Source organism: Podarcis bocagei (assembly GCF_964188305.1).
Source record: "Podarcis bocagei genome assembly, chromosome: 2".
Taxonomy (NCBI): Eukaryota; Metazoa; Chordata; class Lepidosauria; order Squamata; family Lacertidae; genus Podarcis; species Podarcis bocagei.
This window is the reverse complement of record NC_138126.1, coordinates 83,549,072-83,564,643: the sequence shown is the minus strand read 5'-3', so window position 1 is coordinate 83,564,643 and position 15,572 is coordinate 83,549,072. Positions and strand designations below refer to the sequence as shown.

The window sequence follows — 15,572 nt, the reverse complement described above, 5'->3', positions numbered from 1 at the left end:
TGCTTGCTGACTTATTTAGCTGAGTACTGCCTGTCTGGTGGAATACTGACTTAACTTGCTGCAGACATAAAGACTCCCTCCCAGCCACAGAAAGCTTTTTGATCCGGCAGAGGGATCCCACTGGAGGAGAAAGGAGAGGCTGACAAGACTGTTGGCAATCTCCTTCCCCCTGCAGCCCCCAAGCACAAGCTCCGACCCCTGGTCCAGAAGGTTCCTCAGCCCTCTGGAACAATGGCAGAATGTTGCTTGAGGCTACAGAAGGAAGGGGAATTATCAAAAGACAGCCTCCACTCCCTCAGCCACTGGGAGCAAAGTCTGAATCCCGTCCATTATGTAAATGAGTTGGTCTACTGTAAGTTGCCTTGAACACTGTGAGAAGCTGGGGGTTTATTACAGTCCAGCCTGAGAGTGCTTGGGTGGGTGGGGAACAATAACTTTAGTCGACTATTTACATAAAGTATAAAGTGTGAACGTGCATTAATCCACATGTCTGAAAAATGAAAGCATGCAGAAAGGAAACGTGAATGTTTTATGCAACAGAAGCGGTAAAAAAAATCCCTGCTCGACTGCTTAAGACTAAATGCTTTTCCCACTTGAAATCTCCTCCTAAGATTTCCATCTGCCAAAGCAAGGCACTTACATGACTCCTGTGTTTGGGTATGGAGTGATCTGGGGACAGAATGGCTATCCTGCATCACTTTACCCCCATGTCCCTGGTACACTGATATCCTGCTGAGTGTTAGCTCCAATGGTCTCTCTTAAGGCTGCATATGCAATCTACATTTAAAGCACATTCTCCCCTCAAAGAATCCTGGGAACTGCAATTTGTTAGGGAGGCTGGCAATTGTAGCTCTGGGAAGACAGGGGGATCTGCTTTTAATGTAGTGGGTGTACAGGAAATGCCAGCTGAGAACTCTCTCATGTGGCCTCAGATTTTCCTCAGATTTTGCTTTGTGGAAATTAAGATTGGCAGCAAGCCTTTGCTGGTCTGGGAGGGTCTGGTGGGTAACTGACCCAGCCATGTGCTGGAGCTGGCCTTGATCATGCTCATGCTCATGCTCAGCTCAGAGCCTAGTGAGAAAGCCACCAGTGGTCCAGGCCTACCAAAGCCAGGGCAGGGGGCGGTGAAATGGGCCTGCATGGAGTTCCATGGTCTTCTGCAGTAGTTTGCTTTCTCTGCCAATCTGCTTGTGAAAGGATGTGAGTAGTGGGGTGAAGCATAAAAAAGAGAGCAACCTAGAAGATGAACAAATGCTCTGGAGAGCTCTTTAGGTGGAATCTTCTTTCTTGTAGTTTGGATCCATTGCTCCGTGTCCGCTTCTCTGGAGCAGCAGAAAACAACCTTTCTCCCTCCTCTATGTGACATCCTTTTATATATTTGAACATGGCTATCATATCACCCCTTAACCTCCTCTTCTCCAGGCTAAACATGTCCAGCTCCCTTAGCCGTTCCTCATAAGGCATCGTTTTCAGGCCTTTGACCACTTTGGTTGCCCTCCTCTGGACACGTTCCAGTTTGTCAGTGTCCTTCTTGAACTGTGGTGCCCAGAACTGGACACAGTACTTTCTACATAGCACTTCTAATTTACATTTTTAAAACAAGTTCTGCTCGGCCTTAGAATTGTACAGCTGGGAGGGATCCTGAGGGTCATCTAGTCCAACCCCCTGCAATGCAGGAATCCAGCCCACAGTCACCCTTAGGTGGGCTCAAACCACCAACGTTAATAGCCAGATGCACTGACTCATCAAGCCACCTTATGAACTAAGACATGATTATTTCCACTCTACTCTCAGTGCTAACTTGTCAAAGCAGCTCTGGAACTTGAATTCATTCAAACGCAAATCCTACTTTTGATCTACTGGGAAACATCTCTTTTTCCAAGTCTAACAAGTTTTAGAAAGGCAAGCTGTCAGTCCAAAGGCTTCATAACAAACATGCCAGTCCTTCATGCAGTGCGGCCAAAGATTCAGGGTGCACTCTGACACAGGGAATATTGTGTTAGTTTCCCTGATTAGAATATTAGTGCTTCTCTCCTGTTTGCTAATGTTCGTTTCCCACTACAGTACCTGTGGCATTATGGAACTGTGGCTATTTGATTGCTATACCAGCAAGTTGTGCTAAATTTCATTCACACCAGTGGGTATGGTATGATACAACAAATGTTGTTGGATGATGTTGTTACTACCCCACCCTTTCTGCACACGTGTGTTTCCTTCTGAAAGCAGTAGGAAAGAACTGTACATGGCCGCAAATTTTCTGGGTTAAGGGAATTGAATAACATGGAAGTGAGCCCTTAGAGAGAACTGGCTTTTACGTCATATGAAGCCTGAAATATAATGCGGAAATTAACATTTAGGGAAACATCAGGGAAATGGAATAAACTGCTGTGTGAATGCAGCCTCAGATAGTGCTTATTCAACAAATTCTTACTTAGAGGGTTATAAAGCATATGCAGAACTACTTTGTTACTGACCCAGACCAGTGCTAATCCCTAGTTTTTGTTTGACTTGTACGTCATGACCTTCCAGCTTCAACTAATCCGACACACACAGGTGTTGAGTATTGGCAGGTGTTGAGCAGTCAAGGTCTATGTACCCTTTCACCTCTCTTTTTTAGTCTGAGGAGGAGGATGTCTCTAAGCAAGTAGGAAAGATCACCAGGAAGCATTATGTCAAGGAAGGTTGTCAGGTGAAGAAATCTTTTCCACTTGAATCTGTGCACAAACTAATTGGCACAATATCCTCCTCCCTGCAAGAACCTGTCACGTCAAGCAAATGTACAGAAGGTACATGTTCAAATGAGCTCTCATGGAATATTCAGAACAAGTGATTTCCATGCCAACAGTTTAGGACTTGGACAGCTTTCATTTGGGTTTGGTATATTTTTTTTGAAATGCTCAGGTTGATATACAACACCTGAAGACTTAAATCAGGGCTGTGGATCTCCCTGTTGGACTCTCAAGTCCCATCATTTCATTGGCCATGCTAGCTGCGGCTGATGGGAGCTGGAGTCCAGCAACAACTGGAGGGCCACAGGTTTCCCGTCCCAGGTGTGTGCTATTACAGCTCATGTCTGCCCGTCTTGGTAGCCTGCTAATATGCTTCTAAACAAATCTGGAACTTTTTCATTTTAAACATAATTATTATGGCTTAGGCTGTATATTGCTAGCTCTCAAGCTTGTGTTTCTTTTTAAATTATGATTGTTCCAAAGGATTTACTAGAATACATGATCATTTATCTGCTGAGAATATTGGGACCCGTTAAGGGCTCCAGTGCTCTCTCCTGTTCACAGAGGCAAACATGAAACATTTAATAGCCTTGATCTTGGTCTGGAAGCTGCAACTGGTGCAAGATGCTTGACTGCTCATTGGGGTAACTGTTTACCCAACTGTTTAAAGAATGACACTGACTGCCCATTAGCTCAAGGGGCTGGTTTTGGTGTATAAAGCCCTATACAGCTTGGGACTAGGATACCCCAAATATCACCACACCCGTTATATTCCCAATCAAATCACTATGCTCTGTAGTTGAGGACCCCCTGCAGGTACCATCTTATCAGGAGGTCCATTTCTCACAAACTATGGAACTTGCTGCTACAAGATGTGGTGATAAGCCACTTGCTTAGATGGTCTGCAAAGGGATTAGACAAGTACATGGAGGATAGATCTATCATTGGACATTAGGCACGGTGGCTAAATAGTTCAGATGCAGCAGGGCACTAAATTACAATTACTATAGTGAGAAGGCTAGTGCCCTTGGGCTCTCATTGCATTCTTGAGGTACCTGGTTAGTTTCTGTGGGAAAACAGGATGCTGCCGTAGATGGACCTTTGGTCTGAACCAGCAGGGCTCTTCTTATGTACTTGAGGGACATATATCCTTTGGAACTGCCTGTTTCTTAGTTTCAGTGGATAACTATTTCTGCTGTATTGATGCAGAAGCAGCAGAAGCCCTATACTTAGCAATTAATCCCAGACCCAATGGGAAGCAACACAGTGTCTGCCTGTTTCTCTTCAAAGCATTTGAGAGAGACTTCTTCCTAACATAATGTCATGCATTGAGACAGTCACAAATAAGACAGCAATGGGATTAAGCTTCCTCCTGAGGTACTGCAGGGTAATTTGGAGGCACAGTATCTTACATACCAAAAGGGTGTTTGATGCCTTTCTTTGAACTTAAAACAGCTTATCATTTGCTGCCACATTCCAAGCTCTCAATATGCAAAATGCCATGCAAATTCAGGGCAAATTCACTCCATCTGCCTCTTAACAGGAAGGAAAGGGACCAAACACTGGCTTGTTTTCTATCTATGCTGTAAGGCTTATGGTAGGAATGTTAGGAATGTTAAAGGAGTACCACATGTTCTTCAACATGTTGTGGCCTGCTCAGTGTTGTGCAGCTCAAAAGATGGCCAATTCCCTAGTTTTATCATGGACAAAGTTTGGTTGTTGCTGAGCTTCCAAAGTGACTATCGTCTTTGTCAACGCTCATAGGAAAATCCTATAAATAGGAAATTGCTATGTCATATGATCTGATGCATAATTTCAACAGCATTTTGCATATTGGATGAAATGCAGCCTCACAGATTTCTGTACCGTAGTTTCCACAAACCATAGAACAACACTCTTTCTCTGCTGAATTCTCCCTACTTAAACACCCATAAGCAATCAATTAGCTACTCAAAAGGCTCAGGGCTAGTTCACTGGGTAAACGGTCTCAGTTTTAGAACTAGGATCTGCTTCTTAACTGTGCAGTAACAACCTTGCAAGCTCATTAGCACTTTTTGTGTGGATGCGAGAGGATTGTGTGTGTGGCTAGTGGTGATTGCTCTAATTAGATTATTATGTAGTCTTTTGCTGCCAGGAGTTTGTAACAAGCTTATTTAACTTTTTTTGATGCTTTATGTTTAACCTAGAATTGTTTATTATAGTATAATTATCTTGTACTGTGCTTTCCAGAAATACCACATGCATTAAGTAGGATGGGGTGGGGAGAGAAGTGAGGAGGCAGGAGAGAATAAGATTTGATTAAAATCCTGACAGAAGTCAAAGCTGGGAGATCCCTGTTCTCTGCCTTCCCACTGGTGAAATTTATTCTCCTTAAGTAAGATAGATTGCATAACAGGCCTGTGCATGATCAGTCGTCATTGATAGGACTTCAGTAATATATTCTAATAAAATCCACCAGCATGCAGTTTTTAAACCCACTTCAGACTAGGTCTAAAGCAGAGAATATCTATGTGTTTCTCTGCAGAATCTCCACAATTTACAGGGCCTCATTCTATTACAAACATCACCACAGTATTTGAGAGACAGGGTGGTGGGAGGCTTTAGCTCAATGTTATAGCTAGTGCTTTTAACACAAAGTTTCTTAGATTCAATCCCTGACATCTCCAGATAGGGCAGGAAGAGCCTCCTGTCTGAAATCCTCAACAGCTTCTCTCAGTCACGTTAGAAAAAGCTGAAGAAGATGGACCAGCAGCCTGATTCAGTATAAGGAAGCTTCCTATGTTCTTATTCACCATTAGGACTGTATACATGTTACTTAGGCATACAATGAATGTGCACAGAAGGGGAAATGAGATCATGCACTCCTGTCTGTCAGACCACTTTATATTTTGAACATGCAGACCTAAAGGGTGTGTAGTCTTTATGACTTTTACTTTTGAGAGTGGCATTTTAAAAAAATGACAAAGCAGGATTACTTGGCATTGTCGTGACTAAGCTTATAAAAGTTTGGCTTCATAAAAGGTTATAAAAGATTTCCTTATATTATATTATAATTATTTATAATATATCCTTTATATTATTAGAGAGTATTAAATATGGATTCGGCATTTAAGCCACTTACAGTAGTTTGATACCATGTAAGTGTAGCATTTTGACAGTCTTTACTGTGTGGAGAATGGGAGCTTCAATGAAATAAAGGGTCTTTTTTATTCAGGTTTGTTCGAGCAAGTTTACAAAAACTACTTTTTTGAAGGTCTGGTGTTATAAACCAGAGCACTCCATTTATGGAGAACTGGCATTATGAATGACATATTTGTATATTTGAGTTTCTCTATATTGAAAGGTCATGTACATTGTAATTAAACTTTGTAAATATCTATGAAGCAAGAGAGCCATTTCTCAGATTTCCATTGGCAGAATGGCAGTCGTATGTTGTAATTCTGCCTCTTTATTTCATTCATTCTTTTTAGAGGCTTGTGGAACTGTGAGAAGCTAATGAGGAAGAGCATGGAGTTGGAATGATCGAGAAGATGGGTAACCTGAATATATTGTATCACAGGAATGAAGGTGTTTTTCTCTGCTCTGTTTCAACTACTGGAACTGAACTTGACTAGTTGATATATCAATGGTAAATGGGCTTGCCTCTCTTAAAACTACCTGCCACAACTGTAACCAATTTATTGTGGATTTACAGCCTGAAGTTATCAGTTTTTAACTCATCATTACCATTCTTTAAAACGTCTTAGGAAAATGGTACAAACAGACTTTTTTATGGATTGTGTTACTGCAGAATTGTTATTTGCCCTTGCAGTGTATGTTGCCTTATCATTCTTTCCTTCATTAATCTATCTCATTTTTATACCACTCTTCTTTCAAGGTGCTTAGGAAGGTATACACAGCCCCCCCCCCATTTGTTCTCACAGCAACTCTCTCAAGTAGCTTAAGGCTGAAAGCTTTATGAAAGCAAGCAAACTTTATGCCTAAAAGGGGATTTGAACCTGGGTCCTAGTTCTACATTCTCACCACCACACCACAAACATTCATGTCATGCAATACTTTTTGCATAGTGAAGAGCTTCCTTCCCACTTCTTTGTCTATCTTTGGGTATATATGTATAGACACTAACCCATGGTTTAGTGCTGCTTGCATGAACTTAAGCGAGCGAGCAAAGCCTTCTAAATCCAGCCCACGGACGGGCCGGGAATCAGCGTGTTTTTACATGAATAGAATGTATGTTTTTATTTAAAATGCATCTCTGGGTTATTTGTGGGGCATAGGAATTCGTTCATCCCCCCCCCCAAAAAAATATATAGTCCGGCCCCCAACAAGGTCTGAGGGACAGTGGAATGGCCCCCTGCTGAAAAAGTTTGCTGACCCCTGCATGTGGACTCACTCTCTCCTTCTCCCACCCAGCCAGGAAGAGGACTTTGTCAAAGATTAGCTTAACTTTCACAAATGCCAGCCTGCTGTTGGGACCAGACAATGAATCCTGGCTCATAACAAGTTCTCATTAGTTAGTTTGACCTTTGAAACCTCCATAACAAGATGTGGGGATCACCACCAACTTAGATAAAGATAGACCTTTGGTCTGAACCAAGGGGGCTCTTATATTCTTATGAGAGGGTGAGGGAGAGCAGGGACATGACCCTTACCTCAGGCACACAGTGCTAAACCAAAGCTTATTGTTATGTGTGAACCATACCTTTGTATAGTGCTGATGTCTGATTGTATATACAGTAACCCGTGAACCACGGTGCAGACTACCAAGAGGCAAGAGGGGAGAAATAGGCAGAATACCTCAGTGACAGAACCCAGAGCTATACTCTGTTCTCCAGAGGTTGTGTGTTCAACCAACACATTGTCTGCAGACCTTCATGCCACCATATGCCAAGGGGCTAGGGTGGGTGACACCATTTTAAGCACCGAATAGTGACATGCAGTTCAGATTAGGTCTGAATTGGGCTCTAGCTATCAGGTGAAACATGGTGTCCCGCTGTGCATGCAATACTTAGCCATAAAATTTACAGCCTTGTTATCTGTGAGCTAAACTGAAAACAAACACTCATACAGGTGGAGCGTGCCATCTGTTTACATATAAACAAGTGGCCTAATCCAGCCTTCAGGCAATTGCCATAAAGGGAGGAAGGGAGAAGCGGTTAGTTTTAGGAAGAAACCAGTCACCTCAGGCAAAGGTAATTTGTCCTGGCCATCTGCAGGTTCAGGAAGGCCTAGGCAGAACCGGCCAAGGTGCAGGATACTGAGGAGACTAAGGTGTTGCCTTGGCACAGACACATGGGTGGATGAGCAATGGAAGCAGAAAATGTGAGCTTGCCTAAGCTACAGGTTGAGCAGATCTTTGTGTTGTGGTAACATGGTGCTGAGTGAGTCACCACGTCTTGAGGTTGAAACTAGGAGAGTTAAATCCAGGTGTTTCCCTTGGATATATGGGATTGATTGCTCTCCATTTCAGAAGCACGGCCCTCTGTCCTTATGCTGCATCCTTACCTTTTAAGAGAAAAATGCAGTCCTTTTTCCAATCCAGGAAAAGACAGTGATCTTCTTCAGGGACCCAGGAAAATGCAGGGCACTGCAAAAGATGGTTTTATTACAATAGTATTGGGCTTGTATCCAAACCAAGGCCTACCACTACTTCTAGCTTTTGTGGGGCAAGAGTTTGGCTGAGAGAAGTTGAATCTTAAATAAAACCTGGGCTGGAACTGCTTCAGATTGAAGTGTACTAGAACTGCCAAGAAAACACGGCCTGGATTTCTAAACATGGGACAGACACAGACTCTCTCTCTCTCTCTCTCTCTCTCTCTCTCTCTCTCTCTCTCTCTCTCTCTCTCTCTCTCTCTCACACACACACACACACACACACACACACACACACACACCCAACAACCCACAATGTGCTTTTTCAGATGCTCAAAGCTCCTGAAGTTCAAAGCACCAATATTGGTTCTTCATAAGTCTTAGCAGTATGTGACCTGGCAGACTTGGTTTTATATAATGAATAGACTGAAGGAAAGGGTAGTGACAATTTCTTTCAAATACTGTGGTGCTCAAACAAAACTAGTTTCACATAATACACACTTAATAGGTAAAGGTAAAGGTACCCCTGCCCGTATGGGCCAGTCTTGACAGACTCTAGGGTTGTGCGCTCATCTCACTCTAGAGGCCAGGAGCCAGCGCTGTCCGAAGACACTTCCGGGTCACGTGGCCAGCGTGACAAGCTGCATCTGGCGAGCCAGCGCAGCACACGGAACGCCGTTTACCTTCCCGCTAGTAAGCGGTCCCTATTTATCTATTTGCACCCGGGGGTGCTTTCGAACTGCTAGGTTGGCAGGCACTGGGACCGAGCGATGGGAGCGCACCCCGCCGCGGGGATTCCAACCGCTGACCTTTTGATCGGCAAGTCCTAGGCGCTGAGGCTTTAACCCACAGTGCCCCCTGTGTCCCTACACACTTAATACCACACCATTAAAACTAAGGTACCTATATACCAATACCAAAGTGCCAGATTCTAGGCAGATGCTACATCTGAGTCAGGAGAGGCAGTGCAAGCCCTGGCCTGGTGCCTGAATACCATGGTGCACTGGATGAGGGTTGATAAGCTGAGCTTGAATCCAGCAAAGCAGGAGACCTTGTGGGTGGTTGTTTCCCATGTCCAAGAGGTGTTCAGTTGCATGTTCTGGATGGGGCTGCACTCCCTGTGAAAGAGAAAGTTTGCAGTTTCGGGATACTCCGTGAGCCATCTTTGTTACTTCAGGCCCAGGTAACAACTGTGACTTAGGAGTGCCTTCAGTTTCAACTGGTATGCCAACTGTCGTGATTCCTGGATTCTTGGATCAGGATAGTTTGACCACAGCAGTCCATGAATTGGTAACCTCAAGACTTGATTCCTGTTAAAACATCCTGGAACTGGTTACTGGCAACATGTTACTATACGACTCAGTGCCAGCTTACCAAAAAGGCAGAGTAGGCACTGACCAACCTATGGGCTCCACGCAACAACGGATCGAAACAATATTGATTTGATCAAGAAAGAAAATTACAAAAACATCTTAGATGATTTGCAAGGCTGGCCCCGAGATTTTGACTGCCATGGGGATTTCAGAGGGTTTAATATGGCACTGCGACAGCTGAGAGAGCAGAACTGGTTACTGATTTTCCAGGTTCAAGTTTCTTGTGTTAATTCTCAATGCCCTAAGCAACTTGGGCCCCTTAGGGATTGCCTGGTTCCTTATGCTTCACCTCAGTCGCTTACAACTTCTGACAGGGAACTTCTGGTGGTAGTCCACATTCCTGAGCTTCAGCCAGCCTTTACCAGAAGCCAACCTATTAGCATGGCAGGCCCTGTCCTATGAAACTCTTCCCCAGTAGAGGTCCAGCAGGAGTCACCCCTTCTTTTAGACAGCTTTTAAAAACAGGCCTTTGGAACATGATACTTTTTGAAATAATGACGACAACAACAACAGTATTTATTGATAGTACAGTGGTACCTCAGGTTACATACGCTTCAGTTTACATACTCTTCAGGTTACAGACTCCACTAACCCAGAAATAGTGCTTCAGGTTAAGAACTTTGCTTCAGGATGAGAACAGAAATCGTGCTCAGGCGGCGCAGCGGCAGCAGGAGGCCCCATTAGCTAAAGTGGTACCTCAGGTTAAGAACAGTTTCAGGTTAAGAACAGACCTCCAGAACGAATTAAGTACTTAACCTGAGGTACCACTGTACTGAAATATTATCTTTTTTCTTGTGTTTTATGAAAGTGCAGTTTATGAATATTTAAACAAACAAACAGAATAAACATTTTATTTCAAAGATTTGACCTGGACCTTAAATGAAACTGTAGAAATGCAAAAGATAGGAGAAGAGATGGGACCAAACTTGCACCTAAGGTCAAACATTGCCCATAAAGGCAAAGACCTCAGTGTGAAATGTGCATTTGCAAAGTGTTGTTAAAGTTTCACCAAAGGAGTGAGTTCAACTGGAAAGACTTTGAAACATCCCCATGAATGGGTAGGGAAGGGCCATAGATCAGTGGTAAAGCATATGTACTGCATGCAGAAGGTCTTGTGTTCAATTCATAGCTCCTGCCGATCAAGAGTGGCAACACCCAGTGCGTATTTGGCCCTAGAAAGTTGTCTTCAGGAGATTGTGGTCTTCATGCTGAAAAAAGGTTTTCCAGTCACCGGCTTATTTGAGCCACGGACCAGTGCCAGAATGTATTTTCAATAGCATAACTTACTCTAGGGCATGTGAAGCAGAAAGTAACTAATTGTGTTCAGAGCAGCTCTTTTTTACTTAATAACTAAAATTATCCCACACACATTTTGAGGAATGAGGCCAGAAGCTAACATCCTCCAGGTCTGAGGGTTGGATTTTTGGCACTCAAGAGCCTGTTCAGCTCTCAGTGTTACAATTAGGCACTGGTCAAAAGGTTCACTGCCATTTTGATAGCTTTTTATGTGAGTAATTGTGCTGTAGAAAAGGGAGGGTTGGGTTTCACTGAAACTCTGTTTAAGAAAAAGCCAAGTCCAAAAGGAACCCTCCCCAAGGCTGCCTTTGAGGGTTATGCAAGACAAATGAAAGAAAACCTGAAAAGGTCAAAGAGGAGTCTCTCTCCCTGACCAAAAAATACAAATATGCTCTGATAACGATCTTAAAAGGGAACATCCTACAGTGAGGGGTGGAAGGTGCAAGAGGGTTTGGTCAACTTTTGATTTGGGTCTGCCGTACAGTCTCATGTGTCTGAGGTGAAAACTTTCCTGCAGCATTTTGTAGTGTTTTCCCAACGGTTATTATTGCTTCCTTGTTGCACCTACTGGTGTCAAAACCACACATAAACAAACTAACTAAAAGCAAGGACCATGTTAATAATAATGGAATTATTTTGAGAATAGCAAACATTCTACATTCATATGCATGACCAGCATTTTTCATAGCATGAGGTGAAAAGTCTAAACATTTTGTGGTTACGATTGATTGTCTGAAAGAGCACCTGTTTTCCTATAGGCCTGCCTGGGGATTAGGATCAACAAAGGAGGTCCTGTACCATTCTCAGGGGTTCTGGGATAGTGGTGGCTTGCAAAATGGCCTTCTCAGTGATGGCCTCAAGAATATGGAACTCTCTGCATGCAGAGAATATCTGGCACCCTCTCTTTATAGGTTCCATTGGTTGCTTAAAATGTAACTCTTTGCCCTGTCCTTTGAATGTTGAAGAACTGATTTTGGTGTCCTCCCTGTGTATTATGGATTATTTATTTATTTATGTTGCATTTATATCCCACCTTTTTTCTCCATGGAGCTCAAGGTAGTTTCCCCTGCTCCTCATTTAATCCACACAACAACCCTGTGAGGTAGGTTAGGCTGAGAGGTAGTGACTGGCCCAAGGTCATCCAGTCAGCTTCATGGCAAGTAGAGAATCAAATCCTGTTCTTCCAGGCCATAGTACAACACTCTAACCACTGCACCACCATTGGCTCCCACTGATTTTGAGAGCAGCATTCCCTATCCTTGCATCCCCAGATGTCCTTGGAATGCAACTCCCTGCTGGCTAGGGGTTATTTATCCACACTGGAGAAAATAAAGTGTTTGTAATTGCTAACGGGAGTGCATGAAAGCTTCACACATTCAACCCAATGGGGTTCCTACAGTAGAGACCTTTGCAACACTCATCCAGCCTCTTAAAATAACAGTTCACTCATTTTAAATAACCGTATCTCTTCATTAAACAAAATGTGTTTACTTTTAGCTCAGTTTGTTTGAATGAATGCTCAATTCATTTTTGTTCATAACTTTCAATGTAAAGGACATTATTTTTTCTAATGCAGGATCATCGTCTTTTATCTATGTCTATCCATTTCATCTAATTTATTTATTTCATCATCACATGATGACCAAATGCTAACATACTAAACAAATACTTAACAATGTGATTACTAAATGCTAACACACCAAGGTAGAATCTACACACATATTTTAAAAGGTTCTGAAAATGCTTTTTTTAAAAAGTGTTTTTAAAAATACATCGAATTTTCCATAAGGCTCTAGTGTCACACTGTATATTGCACTTAAAACACACTTAAAACATTTTATTTGCAGCTGTATAGCTGAGTCCTAAGTCTTACAATGTTCCCATTTAATTGGCATTAGCATCATTTTTATTAATGTAGAACTCAATAAAGGGGATGAAAGCTAATTCATGTCAACTGTGGTGAATCTTTTCAAAACCACTTTTGGGTCCACCTTTGTTACTGGAGGTCTAAGTGGCCACAGCACCTAAGAATGTATTTTACCTTCTTAGCTGGTATGCTAGCAATGTCACTTCTGGAAAATGTTGACTTTGCCACAGTCATTACTCATTTACTATAATGCACTTTATATGGGGCTGCCCAGAAGGTTGGTCCAGAAAGCAGCAAGTGCAGAATGCAGTCCTAGGTTAGTAGCAACTGAGTGGAGTTCCTGGCACAGCATATAACATCACTATTAAAAGAACTGCACGGACTGCCAATTTGCTACAGGGCCAAGTTTAAGGATTTGATTTGACATACAATGTCCTAAACAATGTGAGACCAGGTTATATGAGGGAACACCTTATCCTGTTCAGACCTGCTCAGTCATTGAAGTCATCTATTGAGGCCTTCCTGGTTCTGCTGAAGCTCATCTTATGGTGACCAGGAAAAAAAGGCTTTTCTGCTGTGGTGTCCACCTGTCAAGGTGCTGTCAGAGGCTGGTTGCCCAGGAAAGTATAAAGACAAGGAAAGGTTTATTACAGTCCTTTTTTATTTCATACTTTACAGAGAGTAGCTATAGCACCCAGCCTCTTGGATAATGGTGTTGTCCTGAGTGAATCTCTACCCCCCCTTCTCTCCCACTTCCTTATTCATCATCATCATCTCCTCTACAGGTGCCACTAAGTGAAGAAGAAGAAGAAGAAGAGTTTGGATTTGATATCCCGCCTTTCACTCCCTTTAAGGAGTCTCAAAGCGGCTAACATTCTCCTTTCCCTTCCTCCCCCACAACAAACACTCTGTGAGGTGAGTGGGGCTAAAAGACTTCAGAGAAGTGTGACTAGCCCAAGGTCACCCAGCAGCTGCATGTGGAGGAGCGGAGACGCGAACCCGGTTCCCCAGATTATGGGACTACCGCTCTTAACCACTACACCACAGTCTGTCTTTGAGCTCTTTGCTCTCCTACTTTCAAGGCTTGCCGGGTTCTGGGAGATGGTGGGTCTGGAATGCTTTCTAGTGACAACGTGTCAGCCAGCTTCTGCTCCGGCTCTGCCTGCTCCTCCTCTCCCATTATTTCCCAACTTTCCCCCTCATCTGCCTCTGAGCTGTGATCTCCAGCAAACCACTGTTGTAAATCGATACTGTCTTCCTTTTCCTTCTGCCTAGAAGGGTCAGGATGGGGAGGCAGACTCCAACACTTCTCCTCCAGTGCCCAGTCCCTGACACCACTCTTTGGAATAGCCTCCTTCCAGAAATAAGGCAGGTGTCAATGGTGATGCAGTTTTGGCACATGATAAAAACTTGTCATACCAAATGATTAGGGGCTTTGTTATTCAATGGCTGTATGCTAGTAGAGAATAAAAGATGTGTTCAGTCAAGGTTTTCTATACATAGGCATTCAAAAGATTGCAAACTGCATTTGGTTTGTTGCTTTCCTGTTCTCACAAGAGTGGAAGAAAACGGTTCTAGTACAGTCCTGCATGGGGCAAAACCAGAGGTATGAGAGCAAAATTCATCCCCGCAAGGTTGATGGTGGGAGATTAGAATTGTGTGTTGATACTTCTCTGCTGGCCTTTGCAGTGGAGGTTCCAGGTATGCCCAGGGAGGCAGAAAGACCCCAAAAGGACATCTATTAGATCAAAAACCCCATCTTAGAGTCCCTAAGCTATGCCAGACTGGAGCTTGTATAACAAATAAGAAGAAAACCAAACCCTGCCCCCAAAGTATTAGCCCGCTCTTGTGTATGGCCCAATTACAGTATTGCCCCCACAGCGGGGCTTGGAATGCAGTGGTTGACCCACCAACTCACTCTTCCTCAACCCCACTTAGAACTGCTCTGTGAGTTCATGTTAATAGTACCTGGGTGGCTTACCTAGGGAGCTCTCTGGCTACTACATTGTTAGGAGGCTCGTATTATTTAGATTTCTGTCAGTGAATTTTGATTACTTCCTTTTCATCCCCACACAACCAGGCTAGCATTTAGACTCTGCAAGTAAGTAGTTCAACTGGTAAAACAACTGTGTTTGTAGAAAATGTGTGTTATGCCTAGATGGTTGAGTGAGATGCTTTGAAAGCTACCGACTTCAGCAATGCTGCTCTGTGTTTATTAAACACAGAAATTCTCCCAGTCTGCTAACTATATCACGTAGCCACTATATGCAGACATAACAAACTCTTGATGTTACTTAGACTAAGGCTGCTACTTAAGAATATTGATACAAAAATGGATTCATGCTAGGGTGTGTGTGTGTGTGTGTGTGTGTGTGTGTGTGTGTGTGTGTGCGTGGAATCCATTGTTGCTTTTAAAGAAAACCTGATTACTGTTGAGCACTGCAATGCTAAATATAGTGCATGTATATGTATGTAAAATGGTGTGTTAGCAGTGTCCAGGTATCACTTTTGTGGTTGCTATTTATGCCCTGACAGCCACCTAAGCAGAAGATTTTATGGTGAAACTACATATTACTTTAAACATACTATTTGAAGAAACGATTACAATCTGCCATACCGGTAATCTCATTTTTAAGAAGGCTGCAGGGAGTGGGAGCTGGAACAGGACAGCAGCAGAGGAGACAGGGAGTTAACCTTCCTCCAGGTACAATTTTC

At 43.1% G+C, this 15,572-nt stretch overlaps 1 long non-coding RNA gene across 9 annotated transcripts in view; it reads right to left on the bottom strand.

Annotated features, from left to right (window-relative positions):
• Window positions 1–8,312, bottom strand: part of LOC308578571 — a 40,450-nt gene extending 32,138 nt beyond the window's left edge. For all 9 annotated transcript variants that reach the window (XR_014003988.1, XR_014003989.1, XR_014003990.1 and 6 more), the window contains exon 1: window positions 8,235–8,312. This is a non-coding gene — a long non-coding RNA (uncharacterized lncRNA). The remainder of the gene's footprint in view (window positions 1–8,234) is intronic.
• Between the last annotated feature and the right edge of the window lie 7,260 nt (window positions 8,313–15,572).